Raw genomic sequence first — 14,360 nt, forward strand, 5'->3', positions numbered from 1 at the left:
AGCGTCTTCGTGGCAGTCGTCACTGCCTCTGGGGGACTTCACGCTCCATTTCTGCCCCCAGGATGATGATGTCCAGGATCCTAAGTGTAAAGATAATAAAGAGTTTAGTGTTTGAAAGAGTTGATGTTAATAGATATATACTTGCCTTTATGGGCTTCTGTCGGTATGGTGGCAGTCGTCCATCGTCCCTCCCGTCCATGCAGCGTCTTCGTGGCAGTCGTCACTGCCTCTGGGGGACTTCACGCTCCATTTCTGCCCCCAGGATGATGATGTCCAGGGCCCTGAGAGAAAAGATAATAAAGAGTTTAGTGTTTGAAAGAGTTGATGTTAATAGATATATACTTGCCTTTATGGGCTTCTGTCGGTATGGTGACAGTTGCCCATCGTCCCTCCCGTCCATGCACCGTCTTCGTGGTAGTCGTCACTGCCTCTAGGGGACTTCACGCTCCATTTCTGCCCCCAGGATGATAATGTCCAGGGTCCTGAGAGTAAAGATAATAAAGAGTTTAGTGTTTGAAAGAGTTGATGTTAATAGATATATATACTTGCCTTTATGGGCTTATGTCGGTATGGTGGCAGTCGTCCATCGTCCCTCCCGTCCATGCAGCGTCTTCGTGGCAGTCGTCACTGCCTCTAGGGGACTTCACGCTCCATTTCTGCCCCCAGGATGATGATGTCCAGGGTCCTGAGAGTAAAGATAATAAAGAGTTTAGTGTTTGAAAGAGTTGATGTTAATAGATATATACTTGCCTTTATGGGCTTCTGTCGGTATGGTGGCAGTCGTCCATCGTCCCTCCCGTCCATGCAGCGTCTTCGTGGCAGTCGTCACTGCCTCTGGGGGACTTCACGCTCCATTTCTGCCCCCAGGATGATAATGTCCAGGGTCCTGAGAGTAAAGATAATAAAGAGTTTAGTGTTTGAAAGAGTTGATGTTAATAGATATATACTTGCCTTTATGGGCTTCTGTCGGTATGGTGGCAGTCGTCCATCGTCCCTCCCGTCCATGCAGCGTCTTCGTGGCAGTCGTCACTGCCTCTGGGGGACTTCACGCTCCATTTCTGCCCCCAGGATGATGATGTCCAGGGTCCTGAGAGTAAAGATAATAAAGAGTTTAGTGTTTGAAAGAGTTGATGTTAATAGATATATACTTGCCTTTATGGGCTTCTGTCGGTATGGTGGCAGTCGTCCATCGTCCCTCCCGTCCATGCAGCGTCTTCGTGGCAGTCGTCACTGCCTCTGGGGGACTTCACGCTCCATTTCTGCCCCCAGGATGATGATGTCCAGGATCCTAAGTGTAAAGATAATAAAGAGTTTAGTGTTTGAAAGAGTTGATGTTAATAGATATATACTTGCCTTTATGGGCTTCTGTCGGTATGGTGGCAGTCGTCCATCGTCCCTCCCGTCCATGCAGCGTCTTCGTGGCAGTCGTCACTGCCTCTAGGGGACTTCACGCTCCATTTCTGCCCCCAGGATGATGATGTCCAGGGTCCTGAGAGTAAAGATAATAAAGAGTTTAGTGTTTGAAAGAGTTGATGTTAATAGATATATATACTTGCCTTTATGGGCTTCTGTCGGTATGGTGGCAGTCGTCCATCGTCCCTCCCGTCCATGCAGCGTCTTCGTGGCAGTCGTCACTGCCTCTGGGGGACTTCACGCTCCATTTCTGCCCCCAGGATGATGATGTCCAGGGTCCTGAGAGTAAAGATAATAAAGAGTTTAGTGTTTGAAAGAGTTGATGTTAATAGATATATATACTTGCCTTTATGGGCTTCTGTCGGTATGGTGGCAGTCGTCCATCGTCCCTCCCGTCCATGCAGCGTCTTCGTGGCAGTCGTCACTGCCTCTAGGGGACTTCACGCTCCATTTCTGCCCCCAGGATGATGATGTCCAGGGTCCTGAGAGTAAAGATAATAAAGAGTTTAGTGTTTGAAAGAGTTGATGTTAATAGATATATATACTTGCCTTTATGGGCTTCTGTCGGTATGGTGGCAGTCGTCCATCGTCCCTCCCGTCCATGCAGCGTCTTCGTGGCAGTCGTCACTGCCTCTGGGGGACTTCACGCTCCATTTCTGCCCCCAGGATGATGATGTCCAGGGTCCTGAGAGTAAAGATAATAAAGAGTTTAGTGTTTGAAAGAGTTGATGTTAATAGATATATACTTGCCTTTATGGGCTTCTGTCGGTATGGTGGCAGTCGTCCATCGTCCCTCCAGTCCATGCAGCGTCTTCGTGGCAGTCCTCACTGCCTCTGGGGGACTTCACGCTCCATTTCTGCCCCCAGGATGATGATGTCCAGGGTCCTGAGAGTAAAGATAATAAAGAGTTTAGTGTTTGAAAGAGTTGATGTTAATAGATATATAGTTGCCTTTATGGGCTTCTGTCGGTATGGTGGCAGTCGTCCATCGTCCCTCCCGTCCATGCAGCGTCTTCGTGGCAGTCGTCACTGCCTCTGGGGGACTTCACGGTCCATTTCTGCCCCCAGGATGATGATGTCCAGGGTCCTGAGAGTAAAGATAATAAAGAGTTTAGTGTTTGAAAGAGTTGATGTTAATAGATATATATACTTGCCTTTATGGGCTTCTGTCGGTATGGTGGCAGTCGTCCATCTTCCCTCACGTCCATGCAGCGTCTTCGTGACAGTCGTCACTGCCTCTGGGGGACTTAACGGTCCATTTCTGCCCCCAGGATGATGATGTCCAGGGTCCTGAGAGTAAAGATAATAAAGAGTTTAGTGTTTGAAAGAGTTGATGTTAATAGATATATATACTTGCCTTTATGGGCTTCTGTCGGTATGGTGGCAGTCGTCCATCGTCCCTCCCGTCCATGCAGCGTCTTCGTGGCAGTCGTCACTGCCTCTGGGGGACTTCACGCTCCATTTCTGCCCCCAGGATGATGATGTCCAGGGTCCTAAGTGTAAAGATAATAAAGAGTTTAGTGTTTGAAAGAGTTGCTGTTAATAGATATATACTTGCCTTTATGGGCTTCTGTCGGTATGGTGGCAGTCGTCCATCGTCCCTCCCGTCCATGCAGCGTCTTCGTGGCAGTCGTCACTGCCTCTGGGGTACTTCACGCTCCATTTCTGCCCCCAGGATGATGATGTTCAGGGTCCTAAGTGTAAAGATAATAAAGAGTTTAGTGTTTGAAAGAGTTGATGTTAATAGATATATACTTGCCTTTATGGGCTTCTGTCGGTATGGTGGCAGTCGTCCATCGTCCCTCCCGTCCATGCAGCGTCTTCGTGGCAGTCGTCACTGACTCTGGGGGACTTCACGCTCCATTTCTGTCCCCAGGATGATAATGTCCAGGGTCCTGAGAGTAAAGATAATAAAGAGTTTAGTGTTTGAAAGAGTTGATGTTAATAGATATATATACTTGCCTTTATGGGCTTCTGTCGGTATGGTGGCAGTCGTCCATCGTCCCTCCCGTCCATGCAGCGTCTTCGTGGCAGTCGTCACTGCCTCTGGGGGACTTCACGCTCCATTTCTGCCCCCAGGATGATGATGTCCAGGGTACTGAGAGAAAAGATAATAAAGAGTTTAGTGTTTGAAAGAGTTGATGTTAATAGATATATACTTGCCTTTATGGGCTTCTGTCGGTATGGTGGCAGTCGTCCATCGTCCCTCCCGTCCATGCAGCGTCTTCGTGGCAGTCGTCACTGCCTCTGGGGGACTTCACGCTCCATTTCTGCCCCCAGGATGATGATGTCCAGGATCCTAAGTGTAAAGATAATAAAGAGTTTAGTGTTTGAAAGAGTTGATGTTAATACATATATAGTTGCCTTTATGGGCTTCTGTCGGTATGGTGGCAGTCGTCCATCGTCCCTCCCGTCCATGCAGCGTCTTCGTGGCAGTCGTCACTGCCTCTGGGGGACTTCACCCTCCATTTCTGCCCCCAGGATGATGATGTCCAGGGTCCTGAGAGTAAAGATAATAAAGAGTTTAGTGTTTGAAAGAGTTGATGTTAATAGATATATATACTTGCCTTTATGGGCTTCTGTCGGTATGGTGGCAGTCGTCCATCGTCCCTCCCGTCCATGCAGCGTCTTCGTGGCAGTCGTCACTGCCTCTGGGGGACTTCACGCTCCATTTCTGCCCCCAGGATGATGATGTCCAGGGTACTGAGAGAAAAGATAATAAAGAGTTTAGTGTTTGAAAGAGTTGATGTTAATAGATATATACTTGCCTTTATGGGCTTCTGTCGGTATGGTGGCAGTCGTCCATCGTCCCTCCCGTCCATGCAGCGTCTTCGTGGCAGTCGTCACTGCCTCTGGGGGACTTCACGCTCCATTTCTGCCCCCAGGATGATGATGTCCAGGATCCTAAGTGTAAAGATAATAAAGAGTTTAGTGTTTGAAAGAGTTGATGTTAATACATATATAGTTGCCTTTATGGGCTTCTGTCGGTATGGTGGCAGTCGTCCATCGTCCCTCCCGTCCATGCAGCGTCTTCGTGGCAGTCGTCACTGCCTCTGGGGGACTTCACGGTCCATTTCTGCCCCCAGGATGATGATGTCCAGGGTCCTGAGAGTAAAGATAATAAAGAGTTTAGTGTTTGAAAGAGTTGATGTTAATAGATATATATACTTGCCTTTATGGGCTTCTGTCGGTATGGTGGCAGTCGTCCATCGTCCCTCCCGTCCATGCAGCGTCTTCGTGGCAGTCGTCACTGCCTCTGGGGGACTTCACGGTCCATTTCTGCCCCCAGGATGATGATGTCCAGGGTACTGAGAGAAAAGATAATAAAGAGTTTAGTGTTTGAAAGAGTTGATGTTAATAGATATATACTTTCCTTTATGGGCTTCTGTCGGTATGGTGGCAGTCGTCCATCGTCCCTCCCGTCCATGCAGCGTCTTCGTGGCAGTCGTCACTGCCTCTGGGGGACTTCACGCTCCATTTCTGCCCCCAGGATGATGATGTCCAGGATCCTAAGTGTAAAGATAATAAAGAGTTTAGTGTTTGAAAGAGTTGATGTTAATAGATATATAGTTGCCTTTATGGGCTTCTGTCGGTATGGTGGCAGTCGTCCATCGTCCCTCCCGTCCATGCAGCGTCTTCGTGGCAGTCGTCACTGCCTCTGGGGGACTTCACGGTCCATTTCTGCCCCCAGGATGATGATGTCAAGGGTACTGAGAGAAAAGATAATAAAGAGTTTAGTGTTTGAAAGAGTTGATGTTAATAGATATATACTTGCCTTTATGGGCTTCTGTCGGTATGGTGGCAGTTGCCCATCGTCCCTCCCGTCCATGCAGCATCTTCGTGGCAGTCGTCACTGCCTCTGGGGGACTTCACGGTCCATTTCTGCCCCCAGGATGATGATGTCCAGGGTCCTGAGAGTAAAGATAATAAAGAGTTTAGTGTTTGAAAGAGTTGATGTTAATAGATATATATACTTGCCTTTATGGGCTTCTGTCGGTATGGTGGCAGTCGTCCATCGTCCCTCCCGTCCATGCAGCGTCTTCGTGGCAGTCGTCACTGCCTCTGGGGGACTTCACGCTCCATTTCTGCCCCCAGGATGATGATGTCCAGGGTCCTGAGAGTAAAGATAATAAAGAGTTTAGTGTTTGAAAGAGTTGATGTTAATAGATATATACTTGCCTTTATGGGCTTCTGTCGGTATGGTGGCAGTCGTCCATCGTCCCTCCCGTCCATGCAGCGTCTTCTTGGCAGTCGTCACTGCCTCTGGGGGACTTCACGCTCCATTTCTGACCCCAGGATGATGATGTCCAGGGTCCTAAGTGTAAAGATAATAAAGAGTTTAGTGTTTGAAAGAGTTGATGTTAATAGATATATACTTGCCTTTATGGGCTTCTGTCGGTATGGTGGCAGTCGTCCATCGTCCCTCCCGTCCATGCAGCGTCTCCGTGGCAGTCGTCACTGACTCTGGGGGACTTCACGCTCCATTTCTGCCCCCAGGATGATAATGTCCAGGGTCCTGAGAGTAAAGATAATAAAGAGTTTAGTGTTTGAAAGAGTTGATGTTAATAGATATATATACTTGCCTTTATGGGCTTCTGTCGGTATGGTGGCAGTCGTCCATCGTCCCTCCCGTCCATGCAGCGTCTTCGTGGCAGTCGTCACTGCCTCTGGGGGACTTCACGGTCCATTTCTGCCCCCAGGATGATGATGTGCAGGGTACTGAGAGAAAAGATAATAAAGAGTTTAGTGTTTGAAAGAGTTGATGTTAACAGATATATACTTGCCTTTATGGGCTTCTGTCGGTATGGTGGCAGTCGTCCATCGTCCCTCCCGTCCATGCAGCGTCTTCGTGGCAGTCGTCACTGCCTCTGGGGGACTTCACGCTCCATTTCTGCCCCCAGGATGATGATGTCCAGGATCCTAAGTGTAAAGATAATAAAGAGTTTAGTGTTTGAAAGAGTTGATGTTAATACATATATAGTTGCCTTTATGGGCTTCTGTCGGTATGGTGGCAGTCGTCCATCGTCCCTCCCGTCCATGCAGCGTCTTCGTGGCAGTCGTCACTGCCTCTGGGGGACTTCACGCTCCATTTCTGCCCCCAGGATGATGATGTCCAGGGTCCTGAGAGTAAAGATAATAAAGAGTTTAGTGTTTGAAAGAGTTGATGTTAATAGATATATATACTTGCCTTTATGGGCTTCTGTCGGTATGGTGGCAGTCGTCCATCGTCCCTCCCGTCCATGCAGCGTCTTCGTGGCAGTCGTCACTGCCTCTGGGGGACTTCACGGTCCATTTCTGCCCCCAGGATGATGATGTCCAGGGTCCTGAGAGAAAAGATAATAAAGAGTTTAGTGTTTGAAAGAGTTGATGTTAATAGATATATACTTGCCTTTATGGGCTTCTGTCGGTATGGTGGCAGTCGTCCATCGTCCCTCCCGTCCATGCAGCGTCTTCGTGGCAGTCGTCACTGCCTCTGGGGGACTTCACGCTCCATTTCTGCCCCCAGGATGATGATGTCCAGGATCCTAAGTGTAAAGATAATAAAGAGTTTAGTGTTTGAAAGAGTTGATGTTAATAGATATATAGTTGCCTTTATGGGCTTCTGTCGGTATGGTGGCAGTCGTCCATCGTCCCTCCCGTCCATGCAGCGTCTTCGTGGCAGTCGTCACTGCCTCTGGGGGACTTCACGGTCCATTTCTGCCCCCAGGATGATGATGTCAAGGGTACTGAGAGAAAAGATAATAAAGAGTTTAGTGTTTGAAAGAGTTGATGTTAATAGATATATACTTGCCTTTATGGGCTTCTGTCGGTATGGTGGCAGTTGCCCATCGTCCCTCCCGTCCATGCAGCATCTTCGTGGCAGTCGTCACTGCCTCTGGGGGACTTCACGGTCCATTTCTGCCCCCAGGATGATGATGTCCAGGGTCCTGAGAGTAAAGATAATAAAGAGTTTAGTGTTTGAAAGAGTTGATGTTAATAGATACATATACTTGCCTTTATGGGCTTCTGTCGGTATGGTGGCAGTCGTCCATCGTCCCTCCCGTCCATGCAGCGTCTTCGTGGCAGTCGTCACTGCCTCTGGGGGACTTCACGCTCCATTTCTGCCCCCAGGATGATGATGTCCAGGGTCCTGAGAGTAAAGATAATAAAGAGTTTAGTGTTTGAAAGAGTTGATGTTAATAGATATATACTTGCCTTTATGGGCTTCTGTCGGTATGGTGGCAGTCGTCCATCGTCCCTCCCGTCCATGCAGCGTCTTCTTGGCAGTCGTCACTGCCTCTGGGGGACTTCACGCTCCATTTCTGACCCCAGGATGATGATGTCCAGGGTCCTAAGTGTAAAGATAATAAAGAGTTTAGTGTTTGAAAGAGTTGATGTTAATAGATATATACTTGCCTTTATGGGCTTCTGTCGGTATGGTGGCAGTCGTCCATCGTCCCTCCCGTCCATGCAGCGTCTCCGTGGCAGTCGTCACTGACTCTGGGGGACTTCACGCTCCATTTCTGCCCCCAGGATGATAATGTCCAGGGTCCTGAGAGTAAAGATAATAAAGAGTTTAGTGTTTGAAAGAGTTGATGTTAATAGATATATATACTTGCCTTTATGGGCTTCTGTCGGTATGGTGGCAGTCGTCCATCGTCCCTCACGTCCATGCAGCGTCTTCGTGGCAGTCGTCACTGCCTCTGGGGGACTTCACGGTCCATTTCTGCCCCCAGGATGATGATGTGCAGGGTACTGAGAGAAAAGATAATAAAGAGTTTAGTGTTTGAAAGAGTTGATGTTAATAGATATATACTTGCCTTTATGGGCTTCTGTCGGTATGGTGGCAGTCGTCCATCGTCCCTCCCGTCCATGCAGCGTCTTCGTGGCAGTCGTCACTGCCTCTGGGGGACTTCACGCTCCATTTCTGCCCCCAGGATGATGATGTCCAGGATCCTAAGTGTAAAGATAATAAAGAGTTTAGTGTTTGAAAGAGTTGATGTTAATACATATATAGTTGCCTTTATGGGCTTCTGTCGGTATGGTGGCAGTCGTCCATCGTCCCTCCCGTCCATGCAGCGTCTTCGTGGCAGTCGTCACTGCCTCTGGGGGACTTCACGGTCCATTTCTGCCCCCAGGATGATGATGTGCAGGGTACTGAGAGAAAAGATAATAAAGAGTTTAGTGTTTGAAAGAGTTGATGTTAATAGATATATATACTTGCCTTTATGGGCTTCTGTCGGTATGGTGGCAGTCGTCCATCGTCCCTCCCGTCCATGCAGCGTCTTCGTGGCAGTCGTCACTGCCTCTGGGGGACTTCACGCTCCATTTCTGCCCCCAGGATGATGATGTCCAGGGTCCTGAGAGTAAAGATAATAAAGAGTTTAGTGTTTGAAAGAGTTGATGTTAATAGATATATACTTGCCTTTATGGGCTTCTGTCGGTATGGTGGCAGTCGTCCATCGTCCCTCCCGTCCATGCAGCGTCTTCTTGGCAGTCGTCACTGCCTCTGGGGGACTTCACGCTCCATTTCTGACCCCAGGATGATGATGTCCAGGGTCCTAAGTGTAAAGATAATAAAGAGTTTAGTGTTTGAAAGAGTTGATGTTAATAGATATATACTTGCCTTTATGGGCTTCTGTCGGTATGGTGGCAGTCGTCCATCGTCCCTCCCGTCCATGCAGCGTCTCCGTGGCAGTCGTCACTGACTCTGGGGGACTTCACGCTCCATTTCTGCCCCCAGGATGATAATGTCCAGGGTCCTGAGAGTAAAGATAATAAAGAGTTTAGTGTTTGAAAGAGTTGATGTTAATAGATATATATACTTGCCTTTATGGGCTTCTGTCGGTATGGTGGCAGTCGTCCATCGTCCCTCCCGTCCATGCAGCGTCTTCGTGGCAGTCGTCACTGCCTCTGGGGGACTTCACGGTCCATTTCTGCCCCCAGGATGATGATGTGCAGGGTACTGAGAGAAAAGATAATAAAGAGTTTAGTGTTTGAAAGAGTTGATGTTAATAGATATATACTTGCCTTTATGGGCTTCTGTCGGTATGGTGGCAGTCGTCCATCGTCCCTCCCGTCCATGCAGCGTCTTCGTGGCAGTCGTCACTGCCTCTGGGGGACTTCACGCTCCATTTCTGCCCCCAGGATGATGATGTCCAGGATCCTAAGTGTAAAGATAATAAAGAGTTTAGTGTTTGAAAGAGTTGATGTTAATAGATATATAGTTGCCTTTATGGGCTTCTGTCGGTATGGTGGCAGTCGTCCATCGTCCCTCCCGTCCATGCAGCGTCTTCGTGGCAGTCGTCACTGCCTCTGGGGGACTTCACGGTCCATTTCTGCCCCCAGGATGATGATGTCAAGGGTACTGAGAGAAAAGATAATAAAGAGTTTAGTGTTTGAAAGAGTTGATGTTAATAGATATATACTTGCCTTTATGGGCTTCTGTCGGTATGGTGGCAGTTGCCCATCGTCCCTCCCGTCCATGCAGCATCTTCGTGGCAGTCGTCACTGCCTCTGGGGGACTTCACGGTCCATTTCTGCCCCCAGGATGATGATGTCCAGGGTCCTGAGAGTAAAGATAATAAAGAGTTTAGTGTTTGAAAGAGTTGATGTTAATAGATATATATACTTGCCTTTATGGGCTTCTGTCGGTATGGTGGCAGTCGTCCATCGTCCCTCCCGTCCATGCAGCGTCTTCGTGGCAGTCGTCACTGCCTCTGGGGGACTTCACGCTCCATTTCTGCCCCCAGGATGATGATGTCCAGGGTCCTGAGAGTAAAGATAATAAAGAGTTTAGTGTTTGAAAGAGTTGATGTTAATAGATATATACTTGCCTTTATGGGCTTCTGTCGGTATGGTGGCAGTCGTCCATCGTCCCTCCCGTCCATGCAGCGTCTTCTTGGCAGTCGTCACTGCCTCTGGGGGACTTCACGCTCCATTTCTGACCCCAGGATGATGATGTCCAGGGTCCTAAGTGTAAAGATAATAAAGAGTTTAGTGTTTGAAAGAGTTGATGTTAATAGATATATACTTGCCTTTATGGGCTTCTGTCGGTATGGTGGCAGTCGTCCATCGTCCCTCCCGTCCATGCAGCGTCTCCGTGGCAGTCGTCACTGACTCTGGGGGACTTCACGCTCCATTTCTGCCCCCAGGATGATAATGTCCAGGGTCCTGAGAGTAAAGATAATAAAGAGTTTAGTGTTTGAAAGAGTTGATGTTAATAGATATATATACTTGCCTTTATGGGCTTCTGTCGGTATGGTGGCAGTCGTCCATCGTCCCTCCCGTCCATGCAGCGTCTTCGTGGCAGTCGTCACTGCCTCTGGGGGACTTCACGGTCCATTTCTGCCCCCAGGATGATGATGTGCAGGGTACTGAGAGAAAAGATAATAAAGAGTTTAGTGTTTGAAAGAGTTGATGTTAATAGATATATACTTGCCTTTATGGGCTTCTGTCGGTATGGTGGCAGTCGTCCATCGTCCCTCCCGTCCATGCAGCGTCTTCGTGGCAGTCGTCACTGCCTCTGGGGGACTTCACGCTCCATTTCTGCCCCCAGGATGATGATGTCCAGGATCCTAAGTGTAAAGATAATAAAGAGTTTAGTGTTTGAAAGAGTTGATGTTAATACATATATAGTTGCCTTTATGGGCTTCTGTCGGTATGGTGGCAGTCGTCCATCGTCCCTCCCGTCCATGCAGCGTCTTCGTGGCAGTCGTCACTGCCTCTGGGGGACTTCACGGTCCATTTCTGCCCCCAGGATGATGATGTGCAGGGTACTGAGAGAAAAGATAATAAAGAGTTTAGTGTTTGAAAGAGTTGATGTTAATAGATATATATACTTGCCTTTATGGGCTTCTGTCGGTATGGTGGCAGTCGTCCATCGTCCCTCCCGTCCATGCAGCGTCTTCGTGGCAGTCGTCACTGCCTCTGGGGGACTTCACGCTCCATTTCTGCCCCCAGGATGATGATGTCCAGGGTCCTGAGAGTAAAGATAATAAAGAGTTTAGTGTTTGAAAGAGTTGATGTTAATAGATATATACTTGCCTTTATGGGCTTCTGTCGGTATGGTGGCAGTCGTCCATCGTCCCTCCCGTCCATGCAGCGTCTTCTTGGCAGTCGTCACTGCCTCTGGGGGACTTCACGCTCCATTTCTGACCCCAGGATGATGATGTCCAGGGTCCTAAGTGTAAAGATAATAAAGAGTTTAGTGTTTGAAAGAGTTGATGTTAATAGATATATACTTGCCTTTATGGGCTTCTGTCGGTATGGTGGCAGTCGTCCATCGTCCCTCCCGTCCATGCAGCGTCTCCGTGGCAGTCGTCACTGACTCTGGGGGACTTCACGCTCCATTTCTGCCCCCAGGATGATAATGTCCAAGGTCCTGAGAGTAAAGATAATAAAGAGTTTAGTGTTTGAAAGAGTTGATGTTAATAGATATATATACTTGCCTTTATGGGCTTCTGTCGGTATGGTGGCAGTCGTCCATCGTCCCTCCCGTCCATGCAGCGTCTTCGTGGCAGTCGTCACTGCCTCTGGGGGACTTCACGGTCCATTTCTGCCCCCAGGATGATGATGTGCAGGGTACTGAGAGAAAAGATAATAAAGAGTTTAGTGTTTGAAAGAGTTGATGTTAATAGATATATACTTGCCTTTATGGGCTTCTGTCGGTATGGTGGCAGTCGTCCATCGTCCCTCCCGTCCATGCAGCGTCTTCGTGGCAGTCGTCACTGCCTCTGGGGGACTTCACGCTCCATTTCTGCCCCCAGGATGATGATGTCCAGGATCCTAAGTGTAAAGATAATAAAGAGTTTAGTGTTTGAAAGAGTTGATGTTAATACATATATAGTTGCCTTTATGGGCTTCTGTCGGTATGGTGGCAGTCGTCCATCGTCCCTCCCGTCCATGCAGCGTCTTCGTGGCAGTCGTCACTGCCTCTGGGGGACTTCACGCTCCATTTCTGCCCCCAGGATGATGATGTCCAGGGTCCTGAGAGTAAAGATAATAAAGAGTTTAGTGTTTGAAAGAGTTGATGTTAATAGATATATATACTTGCCTTTATGGGCTTCTGTCGGTATGGTGGCAGTCGTCCATCGTCCCTCCCGTCCATGCAGCGTCTTCGTGGCAGTCGTCACTGCCTCTGGGGGACTTCACGGTCCATTTCTGCCCCCAGGATGATGATGTCCAGGGTCCTGAGAGAAAAGATAATAAAGAGTTTAGTGTTTGAAAGAGTTGATGTTAATAGATATATACTTGCCTTTATGGGCTTCTGTCGGTATGGTGGCAGTCGTCCATCGTCCCTCCCGTCCATGCAGCGTCTTCGTGGCAGTCGTCACTGCCTCTGGGGGACTTCACGCTCCATTTCTGCCCCCAGGATGATGATGTCCAGGATCCTAAGTGTAAAGATAATAAAGAGTTTAGTGTTTGAAAGAGTTGATGTTAATAGATATATATACTTGCCTTTATGGGCTTCTGTCGGTATGGTGGCAGTCGTCCATCGTCCCTCCCGTCCATGCAGCGTCTTCGTGGCAGTCGTCACTGCCTCTGGGGGACTTCACGGTCCATTTCTGCCCCCAGGATGATGATGTCCAGGGTACTGAGAGAAAAGATAATAAAGAGTTTAGTGTTTGAAAGAGTTGATGTTAATAGATATATACTTGCCTTTATGGGCTTCTGTCGGTATGGTGGCAGTTGCCCATCGTCCCTCCCGTCCATGCAGCATCTTCGTGGCAGTCGTCACTGCCTCTGGGGGACTTCACGGTCCATTTCTGCCCCCAGGATGATGATGTCCAGGGTCCTGAGAGTAAAGATAATAAAGAGTTTAGTGTTTGAAAGAGTTGATGTTGATAGATATATATACTTGCCTTTATGGGCTTCTGTCGGTATGGTGGCAGTCGTCCATCGTCCCTCCCGTCCATGCAGCGTCTTCTTGGCAGTCGTCACTGCCTCTGGGGGACTTCACGCTCCATTTCTGCCCCCAGGATGATGATGTCCAGGATCCTAAGTGTAAAGATAATAAAGAGTTTAGTGTTTGAAAGAGTTGATGTTAATAGATATATACTTGCCTTTATGGGCTTCTGTCGGTATGGTGGCAGTCGTCCATCGTCCCTCCCGTCCATGCAGCGTCTTCGTGGCAGTCGTCACTGCCTCTGGGGGACTTCACGCTCCATTTCTGCCCCCAGGATGATGATGTCCAGGGTCCTGAGAGTAAAGATAATAAAGAGTTTAGTGTTTGAAAGAGTTGATGTTAATAGATATATACTTGCCTTTATGGGCTTCTGTCAGTATGGTGGCAGTCGTCCATCGTCCCTCCCGTCCATGCAGCGTCTTCGTGGCAGTCGTCACTGACTCTGGGGGACTTCACGCTCCATTTCTGCCCCCAGGATGATAATGTCCAGGGTCCTGAGAGTAAAGATAATAAAGAGTTTAGTGTTTGAAAGAGTTGATGTTAATAGATATATATACTTGCCTTTATGGGCTTCTGTCGGTATGGTGGCAGTCGTCCATCGTCCCTCCCGTCCATGCAGCGTCTTCGTGGCAGTCGTCACTGCCTCTGGGGGACTTCACGGTCCATTTCTGCCCCCAGGATGATGATGTCCAGGGTACTGAGAGAAAAGATAATAAAGAGTTTAGTGTTTGAAAGAGTTGATGTTAATAGATATATACTTGCCTTTATGGGCTTCTGTCGGTATGGTGGCAGTCGTCCATCGTCCCTCCCGTCCATGCAGCGTCTTCGTGGCAGTCGTCACTGCCTCTGGGGGACTTCACGCTCCATTTCTGCCCCCAGGATGATGATGTCCAGGATCCTAAGTGTAAAGATAATAAAGAGTTTAGTGTTTGAAAGAGTTGATGTTAATACATATATAGTTGCCTTTATGGGCTTCTGTCGGTATGGTGGCAGTCGTCCATCGTCCCTCCCGTCCATGCAGCGTCTTCGTGGCAGTCGTCACTGCCTCTGGGGGACTTCA

This window comes from Haliotis asinina, chromosome 4 (genome assembly GCF_037392515.1).
Source record: "Haliotis asinina isolate JCU_RB_2024 chromosome 4, JCU_Hal_asi_v2, whole genome shotgun sequence".
Classification (NCBI taxonomy): domain Eukaryota; kingdom Metazoa; phylum Mollusca; class Gastropoda; order Lepetellida; family Haliotidae; genus Haliotis; species Haliotis asinina.